Source organism: Macrotis lagotis, chromosome X (genome assembly GCF_037893015.1).
Source record: "Macrotis lagotis isolate mMagLag1 chromosome X, bilby.v1.9.chrom.fasta, whole genome shotgun sequence".
Classification (NCBI taxonomy): Eukaryota; Metazoa; Chordata; class Mammalia; order Peramelemorphia; family Peramelidae; genus Macrotis; species Macrotis lagotis.
In genome coordinates, this window is record NC_133666.1 from 204,814,406 (window position 1) to 204,826,443 (window position 12,038).

General features: G+C 33.4%; 1 protein-coding gene across 4 annotated transcripts in view; it reads right to left on the minus strand.

The window, feature by feature from the left end:
* TMEM232 (transmembrane protein 232) overlaps nucleotides 1–7,459 on the minus strand; it is a 196,505-nt gene extending 189,046 nt beyond the window's left edge. For 2 of the 4 annotated variants that reach the window (XM_074202035.1, XM_074202032.1), the window contains exons 1-3: nucleotides 7,268–7,451; nucleotides 6,670–6,775; nucleotides 6,130–6,195 (exon numbers count right to left, since the gene is read on the minus strand). The gene's annotated coding sequence lies outside the window, so the exon portion shown is untranslated. Of the gene's footprint in view, nucleotides 1–1,967; nucleotides 2,073–6,129; nucleotides 6,196–6,669; nucleotides 6,776–7,267 lie in introns of all 4 variants that reach the window. The other 2 variants (XM_074202034.1, XM_074202033.1) reach the window with 2 other exon arrangements.
* Nucleotides 7,460–12,038: the final 4,579 nt, after the last annotated feature.

The following is a 12,038-nucleotide window of genomic DNA, read 5'->3' on the forward strand; positions in this document are numbered from 1 at the left end:
AAAAAACATCTACTGCTTCACTGACTACACTAAAGCTTTTACCTTCATGGATAAAAACAAAATTTGGCAAGTCCTCAAAGATATGGGAGTATCAGAGAATCTTATTTGTCTCCTGATAATCCTGTATGCAAGCCAAGAATCAAGTTAGAACTGAATAGGGTTGTGAACTGATTGGTTTATGATTAGAAAAGAAGTAGGACAAGGCTGTATATTGTTACCTTTTTATAACTGACAAGCAGGGCACATCATGAGAAGGGCAAAGCTGAATGAGCCAGAATTAAGGTTTCTTGAAGAAATATCAATAATCTCAGATTTGCAATAATACCACTGATAACTGAAAGTGAGTAATTAAGAAGTCTTTTGATGAGGAAGAAAAAGGAGAGTATAAAAGGTGTCTTCAATTTTAGCATTAAAAAAGGTTAAAATCATGGCAACTGAGGTATATTACTTCCTGTCAAGCAGAGGGAGAAGAAATGAAAGCATTGTCCAATTCTATATTCTTGGTCTCAAAGATCACTGGTGATGGCAACTGCAGCATCTGAAATTAAAAGGTACTTGCTCCTTGTAAGAAAAACTATAACAAATCTGAACAGCAGATGACAAAGCAAAGATAAAAGTCTGTATAATCAAAGGTATGGTTTTTCCAGTATGAGAATCGGACTATAAGGAAAACTGAACACACAGAATCAATACTTTTGAATTGTGGTGTTGAGGAAAACTTTTGAGAATCTCTTGGACAGCCAGGAGGTCAAATCAATCAATACTTGAAGAAATTAATCCAGGCTTTTCACTGAAATGTCAACTCTGAAGCTTAAATATTTTGACCACATAATGAGAAGACAGGGCTCATTGGAAAAGACCTTGATTTGGGGACAAATTGAAAGCAAAAAGAAAAGGCAATAGCAAAGAATGAGACCGGTTCTGTCATGAAAGCAATGAACCTGAGCTTGGAAGTCTGTGGGCTTCAGGGGATGATGGAGGGTTGGGCATAATTTAACATTTGAACAACCACCAGCAGCAATTAGACAATATGCAAAAATTGTGCAGCATGACATTTAAGCAATCCTAAGGGGAAATTTGCATTTCTAAATACTTTCTTCAGCAAAATAGGTAAGAACAGAGAGATGAATTGAGCATGCAATTTTTACATGAGAAGTTATAAATTAACACCCCCTAAAAAATAAAAGTAGGAATTGTGAAAAAAAAAATTGAATTGACAAATAAAACTAGAAGCTTAGGGAAAGGGTTGATAGAAATGTAATTTTCACATAATCTGATTAATAAAAAGAGAGAGAGGCAAGACTCACTATTTGTATCAACCTGATATTTAATAAAAGAAACTATTAAAGCTCTTTTTCCAAATTACATGACAAAAATGACAGCTGAGGTGATATGGTTGAATATTTACAAAAAATATGAAATACCCAAATAAATGGAATTAGATGGTTTAAATAACAATATCAGAAAATGAAACTGTACAAGACACAAATTAATCCTCTGGTGAATTCTGGCAACTATTCAGTGAACAATTAATCACAATATTATGTGACCTATTTTCAATATCAAGAAAAGAAAGAAGTCTTCCATACTCTATGATAAAATTAACCTCATACTTGCAGTGGGAATAAATATGTTAACTTAGATTAAGCAACTTCATTTTGTTTTTAAGCCTCTCTCTCTCTCTCTCTCTCTCTCTCTCTCTCTCTCTCTCTCTTTTCTTTTAATTAAAAAGTCATTGCATAAGTAGTTTTCTATACTAAAAAATAATAGTTTGACAATGATACAATGACAGATCACCTAAATCTGGTGTGTGTATTTCAAATCTAGTAAACAAATGATATACTTTGTTAATGAAATTAGAAACCTGAAGTTTTGATTTATAGTTTCTTTTCATCATAAGTTTAGATAATAATCAGAATTTCTCTAGTAACTTGTAGTCACTCTTCACCAGAATCACTAAAACTTACCAGCAGTAGTAGCTGTCAACCTTCTCCTGGGTCAAGACCAAAGCAGACTACTGCATTCCCCAAACTCAAAAATTTGAGCATACTATTTTTGTTTCAGTTGTAGCACTGATGGATAAAGACATGTCAGAATATCACCTCAGAGAGTGAAATACAGCTTCTGATTGGAGAGAAACTGGTGAGCATCAAAACATTGTCAAGATTCAAGTCAATTTATTGCACCAAGAATTTGTGATTTATTCCTAATAAATAATTGTATCAAGTGTGTCTAATCTGTGATCTGCCCATTAAAGGGAGGATGGGGAGATCAACATTTATTGTTATGTTGGGTTGCATTATATTCATGAATGGTTGTTGAATTCTGTGTGGTACCATTGAGGGGTTTTTTGTTGGATCATGTGGTCCAGAAGAGCTAAAAGTTTGGACATCACTGCTCTAGATCATCATGGATATCCAAACTTTTATCCCTTTAGGGCTACACTGTCCAACAAAAACTTGTCAAGGATCACATATAGAATTCCATATTTTATTTATGACTATAATGTAATCCATATTATTTATGAACATAACAATAAAATGTAATACAACAATTATAGTAATAAAACATGTACATTTAAAACAAAAAATAAGAATATAACATTTTTAATGTGAACACTGAATCTGCTTTTTTAATAACAGTGAATCTATATCTGCTTTGATAGAGGTTGTAGCAATGAGAATAATAGTTTCAAGATGTTCATCTGAAATTTTTGTTCTATTTTTACTTTATATATGCTTCATATAGGAAAAAAATTATTCACAAATAAACATACTCATCCAAAACAGAAGTCATGAATTGGGCATGTTTGTGAAATGCCAGATATTTTCTTTAGGCAGGTATAACCTTAGAAAAATCCAATAAAGACACTGGATAGATTCAAATGTCAAGATTTTTCATTAAGTTGCATTTCTTATTGCAGCTGTATACATTCTATTTACAAGTTTGTAGGCAACATATTACTGTCAACCGAGAACAGAATAGCAAATATACTGAAATGTAGTTGGTGCTTTCTAAAAATCTTGAAATCTATTCTAAAAATCCTATTATTGGGGTTTGATGCAGAATACTTTGAGAAAAAATTCTCTGATTTAGGCTGTCTCCCACTCAAGTCGGCTTTATTGGACATTGAAAGGCAATGGGCTAGACTAAGAGAGGCACCAGATCCAAAGATGAACTCTGGATGTCAGAAGAACTCCAGATAAGCCAGTGCCAGATTGTGCTGACAAGGGGCAGTTAGAAAAGGCAAAACTTAAAATAAAATCATAAGCATTTTTTGTTAAGGTACTCTTTTTATATCAAAAGGGGCCCTAGTGAGGCTAGGGGCAAAAGGTACTGATAAGTGTGTGGGTAAAATTAGTAATAAAGTCATAATGTAAAAAAGATAAGGGCCTCAGGCAGACTACAGTCTACAAGAAATAAAATAAATGTAAAAGGGCAGATGGTGCTGATAGGGGGCAGTTAGAAACAGCACAGTTTATAATAAAATCTAACTAGAGTGCTGGTCTCAAAGAGGAGCCTCAGAGTAGACAGGGTTGAGGGGTCTTATAACTGTAAACAAAGTAACAATAAATGCTGCAAACAATAAAGTGGTCTGTGGCAATTTTGATGAGTCCTATAATACTTTAAAATAAAGATTCTAACTCCTATGTGCATGTCTTTTGTTAAAAAAAAAATCTGGTGGTCTGTGAGACTGCACAATGTTAGTTACATGAAAAAAGTCAAGTTGTGTTAGCCAAGGGTTATGTTATACATAATGTGTCAATATTAGCACATGTGATTATCATTCCTTCATTTTCTAATCATGTGACTTGGGCTGCATGAATGGGCTTTCAGGCCCCTTGGGTTGGGCACTTAGACTTTAGATTAAAAAGTTTCACTTCATGCATTGATGAGATTGTCTGTATTAGCATATCTGTATAATATATATCAATTGGGCATGTGCCCTCTAGCCAGTAAGAAGACAGTAGATCTAATGAAAATCAATATGCAAATATTAAATAAACAACAATTAAATTACAATATATTAAAATAAACATGCATTATAATTATGATAGATATATACCATGAATGCAAAGTTGGTTCAACATAATGAAAACTAAAAATAATAGTTTGCAATAATAACAAAAATAATAAAATTTATGATTATATTAATACTAAAAAGGCCTTTGATAAATTTTGATACCTGTTTTTGTTAACAAACATTGCAAAATTCAATAAAGTAGATCTTTCATTAATAAAGACAATACTATATTTAATTTTTTTTTAGTTTTTTGCAAGGCAATGGGGTTAAGTGGCTTGCCTAAGGCCACACAACTAGATAATTATTAAGTGTCTGAGGCTGGATTTGAACTCAGGTACTCCTGACTCCAGGGCTGGTGCTCTATCCACTGTGCTACCTAGCTGCCCCAATACTATGTATTTAAAACCAAAGTGAACATTATACATAATAAATGAGAGACCTTGCCAATAAACTCAGAGGTAAATCAAGGATGCCAAATATTCCCATTACCATTTAAATACTAAATATGCTAACTATAGCATCAAGACAAGAAAAAGAAAAAAAAGGAAGTAAATACAGTCAAAGAAGAAATTAAATATTCACTCTTTTTCATATAATTCTATCCTACAAAGTAGTAATCATCATTATTACTCAGTTCTTCTTAAAACCAGAGAGAATCAATCAGTATAGAGATAAAGTACAAAAGCCAACAAATAAGGTAGCATAATAAACCCAACGATTTCAACTACATTAGTAAGAACTCAGTATTTGTCAAAACTGTTGGGAAAACTGGAAAACAGACTTGGTAGAAACTAGGAATAGACTAACTTTTCACTCCATAAACCTACATAAGCTTCATATGAATATATCAGCCATAAGAGGTAATATCAGAAATAAATTAAGTGGGTGGCTAGGTGGCGTAGTGGATAGAGCACTGGCCCTGGAGTCAGGAATACCTGAGTTCAAATCTGACCTCAGACACCTAGCTCTGTGGCCTTGGGCAAAGCCACTTAACTCCATTGCCTTCCAAAAAAAATAGGGAAATAAGAAAGAAATTGTCTAATTGTCTTTCAGATTTATGGACAGGTTAAACAGTTATGCTCAAACTAGGGAGAGAGAAAATTATGGAAGATAAAATAAACAGTTGTGGTGACAGAAAAGTTTTGAGGTCATGTCTAGGTGTAATATGATTGCCAAATGACTTCTTGTGTCAGCTTCTGCTAGTCTGGTTTTATATGGTTACTTCTGTAAGGGACATCAATCCTGGACCGGTTGTAAAATCTGCCTTAAACTCCTACTTTCAGATTTCTGTGGCTCAGTCTGCTGATCTTTTGTAATTCCTAAAGTCATAAACTTTACTCCCTTTACCTATAATGGAAAAGAGCAGAGGCCTGTTTCTTAGGGCCCCTGTGGCTTCAAGAGGGAGAAGGTCCCAAGATCTCTCTCCTTAAACCATCCTCTCACTGGACATCTAAAGAAAGTAATTATGAAGAAAGTAACCAAGATAACTGAGGCAATAAAGACACAAAAGAAAAACCACTAAGGTCTTTCAAATGCCTTCCTAGTCAATCAAAATTGCTACCTTGTCACCATATGGTTGATATATCAACCAAGTATAGAATATCTGCAAATGATCCACATTCAGTCTAAGGTACTTTTTCAAATTGTTGTGATTATCCTGGAAACAATGTTCTTCCTTTATCCAAGTCCCATAAACTAATCAAGTTCATGCATTCTGCTGATGTGCCAAACCCGTTACATTTGTTATATCAAGAATTGGAAACTACTAGTACCAATCAATTGCTGAATGACTTAACAAGTTGTAATAAATTAATATAATGAAATATTATTGTACTATGTGAAATGATGAAAGGAGTGATTTTAGGAAAATCTAGGAAGACTTTTATGAACTGATGAAGTTTGTTAAGCAGAAAGAGAATAACTCATAAAATAACAGAATAAAGTAAAACAACTTTGAAAGAATTAGAATTCTGATCAATGCAGTGGCCCATTATCATTGCAGACCAATGATGACTTATAATTCTAGAGAGAAGAGGTGTTGAAACAAGATGCAGAATAAAATCTATATTTTTGGACATAGACCTGTGCAGTAATTTTTTTTTTACCTATTAGTTGTATCAAGTGGTTCTTGACTGCATATTTCTGAATTTTGTTCTTCTTGTCATTTTTCCCTTATTAGGAGCAGGGTGAGAAATGGAGAGGTTTAAAATGGAAAGAAAAAGGGAAGAAGGTTACTAAAGCATATTTTAAAAAATTTGCAGAAGCTCAGAAAAAGCAAAGAAATTAAAACATCTTTTTAAATTATATTGAATTAAATATTATGAATTTTGTATTTTAAAAAAGCTATACATAAATTTCATAAATAATACTCTTTTCTGTTCTACAGTATATATATATGAAAATGTGATCTGGCTCAGACCTTTCTTTTCTGTCTGATATCAAACTCAAAATGTAGTTACCTTTATGTTCTTAATATTTTCACCTAAATTACTCTTGCCAGAATCTTCCCCTCCCCCTCTCAATGATTACCGATTCTTCAAGGTTTAGTTTAAATATCAGTTTTTCTTGATTCACTAACTGAAAATGATCACATCTGATCCAAGATCTTCCTGTGAAGCTATCATATTCTATTTTATTCCTTTTACCTGTATGCATTTCCCTCACATTTAATAGCACTTCCACGTAATCACATCTTCCTTGTGAGTAGTTCCTGCCTTTCTTTTTGCTTTTTTCCCCAGTGCAATGTTGCCTCTAATGGTGAAGGGAAGAAGGAATGGTGTTAATAAATAAAAACAAAATTAGTGTGTCTCTGTGAAAAAAAAACAACTGACAACTATTAAGGTTCAAAGAACACTGGTTTTTGAATTCAGAAGGCTTGGATTCTCAGCAAACTGTGATGCCTATTTTATTTTTTGTGACTGAACAAATCACTTCAGTTTCTTTATCAGTACAATGAGGCATTTGTACTAGCTGGTTCCATCAAGCCACCAAACCCACCTCAGAGTGCTTTTACACAGCAGATAAAGGTGTGTAAAGTGGCAGAAAAAAAGTTTTGGATGGTCCTTATATTGCTTATAATACTTTTTCTTTTTACCCAAGACTTGAACCCGCTATCTTTCCCAGATTGTGCAAGCTACAGCCTGCATTCATCTCTCGGGGCCAGGCGGTTAGGGAGAAGGGCGAGGTGGAGGACAGACCTGGCCCCCCAGAGCACCTGACCCAGCCCCTCAGTCCTCTCAGTACCTGTCCACCTAAGTGACTGGTGACTGGCCTAAGAGCGGATAGTCCCTTTCAGGCAACTTTTCTTTTGAACAATTTTTCCGTTCACCTGCCCGGAGTTGACCACTCACAATTGCCAAGCTTGGTTGCTAAAGGGCGCTGTTCGGTCCGGGGGCGAGTTGGGGGGAGAGGGGGAGGGGAGGGGCTCCATGCCGTTGAGATCAGAATACCAGAATGCAAGCTTCCCCATAGGCTCTTATCCTAGAGAAAGTAGAAGCCAACCGACTCACGTGAGGGAAGGATAGAAACGTAACTCTCTTTGCGAAACTGACCTTCATCACAAGTCTTGGCCTTTGACTTTTTGCTACAAAAACCTCCTACTAATGGCTTCTTTGTTAATCTATGATTGTGTATATCATGGATATACGTTGGAAAATGCATTTCTGATCTAGTGCTTTCCAGGGTTTGACTGGCAAGAGCCAACTTGCCAGTGACTATTTCATTGTTATTCCAGAGATAACCAGGTGGGACTTAGATTTCTGGTATTGTGCATCATAAAGCAGTATGCTTTCCCACTGATCATCATGTTGAATAATTAATTAGATTTTGGAAAGTATATTTACAAAGCAAGTACTGTTGTTACATACACATTCTAACCAAACTTGCTGGAACTTATATGGGGGTAAATGCCCAACCCTCAGTTACAGATAGTTCTTTTCTCCCAGGAGTCAGCACGATGGTGCCCTTGGCTTAGGGGACCCTGCTGAGCTCCATGGATTTTCCATGATGCTTCCTATTGAGTGTCTTAAGCTGCCTTTCTGGTTTGTCTAGTTCTCTCAGTGTGTCTCATAGATCACAAGGGAAAAGTTACCTAGAAACACTTCCTTTGACATTCTTACTGATACAGATCTGAATTTCTGATCTTTTGACCTTTTGAAGTTAACAAAATCATCACTTGGTCACTGGTAGGAAAAAGGAGAAAAAATGCATTCTTTCACTGACAAAAAAAGGGCAATTTCATCTTAGAAGTTCTATTTAATCCTCTCTAGGCTGCCCTGCTGTTTCATGTCCATATGTTTTCTGCACGATCCCTCCAGCTGGTATGTTCTTTGTCCCTCAGATTCTCTTTTAGCTCCCTTTTATGTGTTGTCTTCCTCTATTAAAAATGTAAGCTTCTTGAGGTAGAAACTATCTTTCTGCTTCTACAGGTAGTCCAGTGTTTAGGAGAGGTCATATATTGGGGGGGGGCTGGTTAGAGTGGACAAAGTTTTAATCTCTCTTTAATCTGAACTGGTTCAAATAAGGAAGAACATCCATATATACCATATATATGCATATATATATATATATATATATATATATATATGTATACACACACACACACACACGTACACACACGGGTATAAAAATATATCTTGCTAAACAGAAAAGGATTTTGAAAGTGCATAAAAATGGTAATGGGATAAAAGGAAGAATGGATTAAAGGAAGCAGTAATAAGAAGAAAAACAAATTTTTGAGAATAGATGGCAAAAAGAAAGAAAAGGGCAAACAGAAGAAACTAAGATGGAGAGAAATGCTCAGTAATCATTGTGAATATGAATGGGATGAAGTAAAAAAAAATCAGAGAACAATTAAAAGAAGAACAATTAAAAGAAGTAGAAACAGAAGTAGATAAAATTATAGGAAGCCAGAGTCCAGCAGAATTTTTTTATAAGATATATACTTTAAATTGACAGTTAAAACAAGAGGTTACAGCAGCACTTAATATAATTCAGCTGAAGTTAAAAAAAAAAGATAAGGTTAGCCTGAAAAAGCAGTGATAAAAAACAGACTTGATTAAAAGAGACAAGCAAAGAAATTGCATATTGCTAAAAGGTACAACAGACAGTGAAGCAATTTCAATATTATATATATATATATATATATATATATATATATATATGCACCAAATGACATAGTATCTAAATTTTGAAAGGAAAATTTAAGTATTTCAGAAGAAAACAATTAAACTATGCCAATGGAGGACCCAAACTTTCTCCTCTCAGAGCTAGATACATCTAACCATAAAATAAGAAAGAAATTCAAGAAATTAATAGAATATTAGAAAATATAGATATAACAGACCTCTGGAGAAAAAACTGAATGAGAATAGGACTATTCCTTTTTCTCAGCAACCAATGGCACCTTCACAAAATCTGATCATGTATTAAAGCATTAAAAACCTCACAACAAATGTACAAAAATAGGAATGTTAAATGTACTAGTTTTAGACCACAATGCAATAACAATTACCTCCAGTAGATTAAAGATTATCTCCAGTAAAGGAACTTGAACATATAAATTAAAAATTAATTGGAAATTAAATAACCTAAACCTAAAAAAATGAATGGATCAAAAAACAAATCATAGCAATAATCAATAATTCCATTAAATATAATAACATCAATGAGACATGCCAAATTTGTGAGATATAGACAAAAAAAGCAGTATTCAGGGGAAAATTTGTATCTCTAAACAAATAGATTATTGAAACAGAAGGGCAGATCAATGAACTGGAAAATGGAACTAAAAAAGCTAGAAGAAAACCAAATTTAAAATCTAGACTTACAAAGCAAAGTAGAAATCCATGGGAAAAATTAATAAAATGAAAATTTTAAAATACTGAACAGAAATAAAAAGGTGGATGGCACCACCAATGAAAATTAAATTTAATCAATCATTAGAAGTTATTTTTTCTAATTATAAGCTGGAAAAACTGACAATCTAAATTAAATGGATGAATATTTAAAAAAAGATAAAGTGTCAAAATTAAGAAAAGAGGGAGACAGCTAGGTGGTGCAGTTGGCAGAGAACCAGCCCTAGAGTCAGGAGGACTTAATTTAAACTTGGCCAGTTGCCTCTCCCTCCCCAAGAAAAAAAAAATATTCTTGTTGTTTTTAAATAGCATTCAACTCTTTTTGATTCTTTTTGGAACTTTCTTGGAAAATATACTGGAGTGATTGCCATTTCCCTCTCCAACTCATTTTACAGATGAGGAAACTGAAGTGTCTGAAACTGGATTTGAATTCAAGTCTTTTTGACGGCAGGCTCAGAAATTTTTTCACTAAGTCACTTAACTGCTTAAACAAGAACAAAAATTGCCAACAGAAAAGGAAAAAATATATACCTATAGAACCCTATTTTAGAAAAACAATTAAACAACTCTTAAATAAAATCATTATTCTAAAAATATTTAAGGAATGATTAAAATAATATAACATAAAATATTTGGGTACAAAAAGGTGAAGGAGTTCTACCAAATATGTAGATATGGTACATGATTTGATACCTAAATCAGGAAGAGCAAAAAGAAAGAACACTATAGATATATTTCTCTAATAAATATTGATGCAAAATATTTTTCATTAAAATTCTAGCAAGGAGATTATAGCAACGATCATATGTAATGATTAGGTAAGAGTTTTCAAGGAATAGATGCAAAAAAAGCTTTTGACAAAATACAACACATATTACTTTTCAAAGCCACTGGAAAGCACAGAAATAAATGGAATCTTTCTTGAAAGGATAAGTAGTATTTATCTAAAACCCAAAGCTACCATTATCTTTAAAAGAGATCATTTAGAAGCCTTCCCAATAAGACTGTCCATTATCACCCCTTTTATTCAAGATAGTTCTAAAATTTTTAGCTATAACAATAAGACAAGAAAAAGAAATTGAAGGATTAAACATAGGCAGCTAAGAAACAAAACTAGAGTGTGAGATGGCATGATGTTATAATTAGAGAACTCTAAAGAAGCAACTAAAGCATTAATTAAAGCAATGAAAAACTTTTATCAAAATTGCATGATATGATATAAACCATATAAATTATAAGCATTTCTATTTATTATCACCAAAACCTAGGAGGAAGAGATAAGAAAAAAATTCAATTTGAATTAACTGCAGACAACATAAAATATACCTTCCAAAACAAACCCAGGGTCTATATGACCACAGTAAAAAAAAAACAAAAAACCAAAAAAAAAAAACCCAAACAAACACGTTTCATACAAATAATGACTTTTATAAACAACTGAAGAAAAAAATTGTTCTTGAGGAGGCCAAACCAATAGAAACAAAACGACAATTCTACCTAAATTTATTTATTTATTCAGTTCCATACCATTCAAATTACCAAAGAATTATTTTATAGAGAAAGATAGAACCACAACAAAATTAATTTAGGAAAACAAAAGCTCAAGACTGTCAAGGGAATCCATGAAAAAAAATGTGAAGGAAAGCAGTACAGATTTCAAATTATATTACAAAGTGATATTCATCAAAACAATCTTGTATTGGTTAAGCTATAGAATGTTGGATTGAGAATAGTCTAACTACATGATACACATATTAGATGACCATAGTGATCTAGTTTTTTGGTAAGCCCAAACAACCAAGTTTTTGAAGCATTGACAAAAATTGCTGAAGACACTACAAAACAGCTGGACAGCTATAGATAGTGAATAAAGCAATTGTCTTGCAATTAAGAAGACATATTTCAAGAGTCCAAATCCACCCTCAGACTCACAAGTTGTGGGACCTTGGACAAGTCACTATTTGCCTCAGTTCCCCATCTGTAAAATGAAATGGACAAGGAAATGGCAAACCACTTCAGTATTTTTGCCAAGAAAAGACAAATGGGGTCACAAAGGGTTGTCTATGACTAAACAGCAACAAAAGCATCCCATACCACATAGAAAGATAAGCTCAAAATAGTTACATGATTTGGACTTAAAGGACCATATCATAAACAAA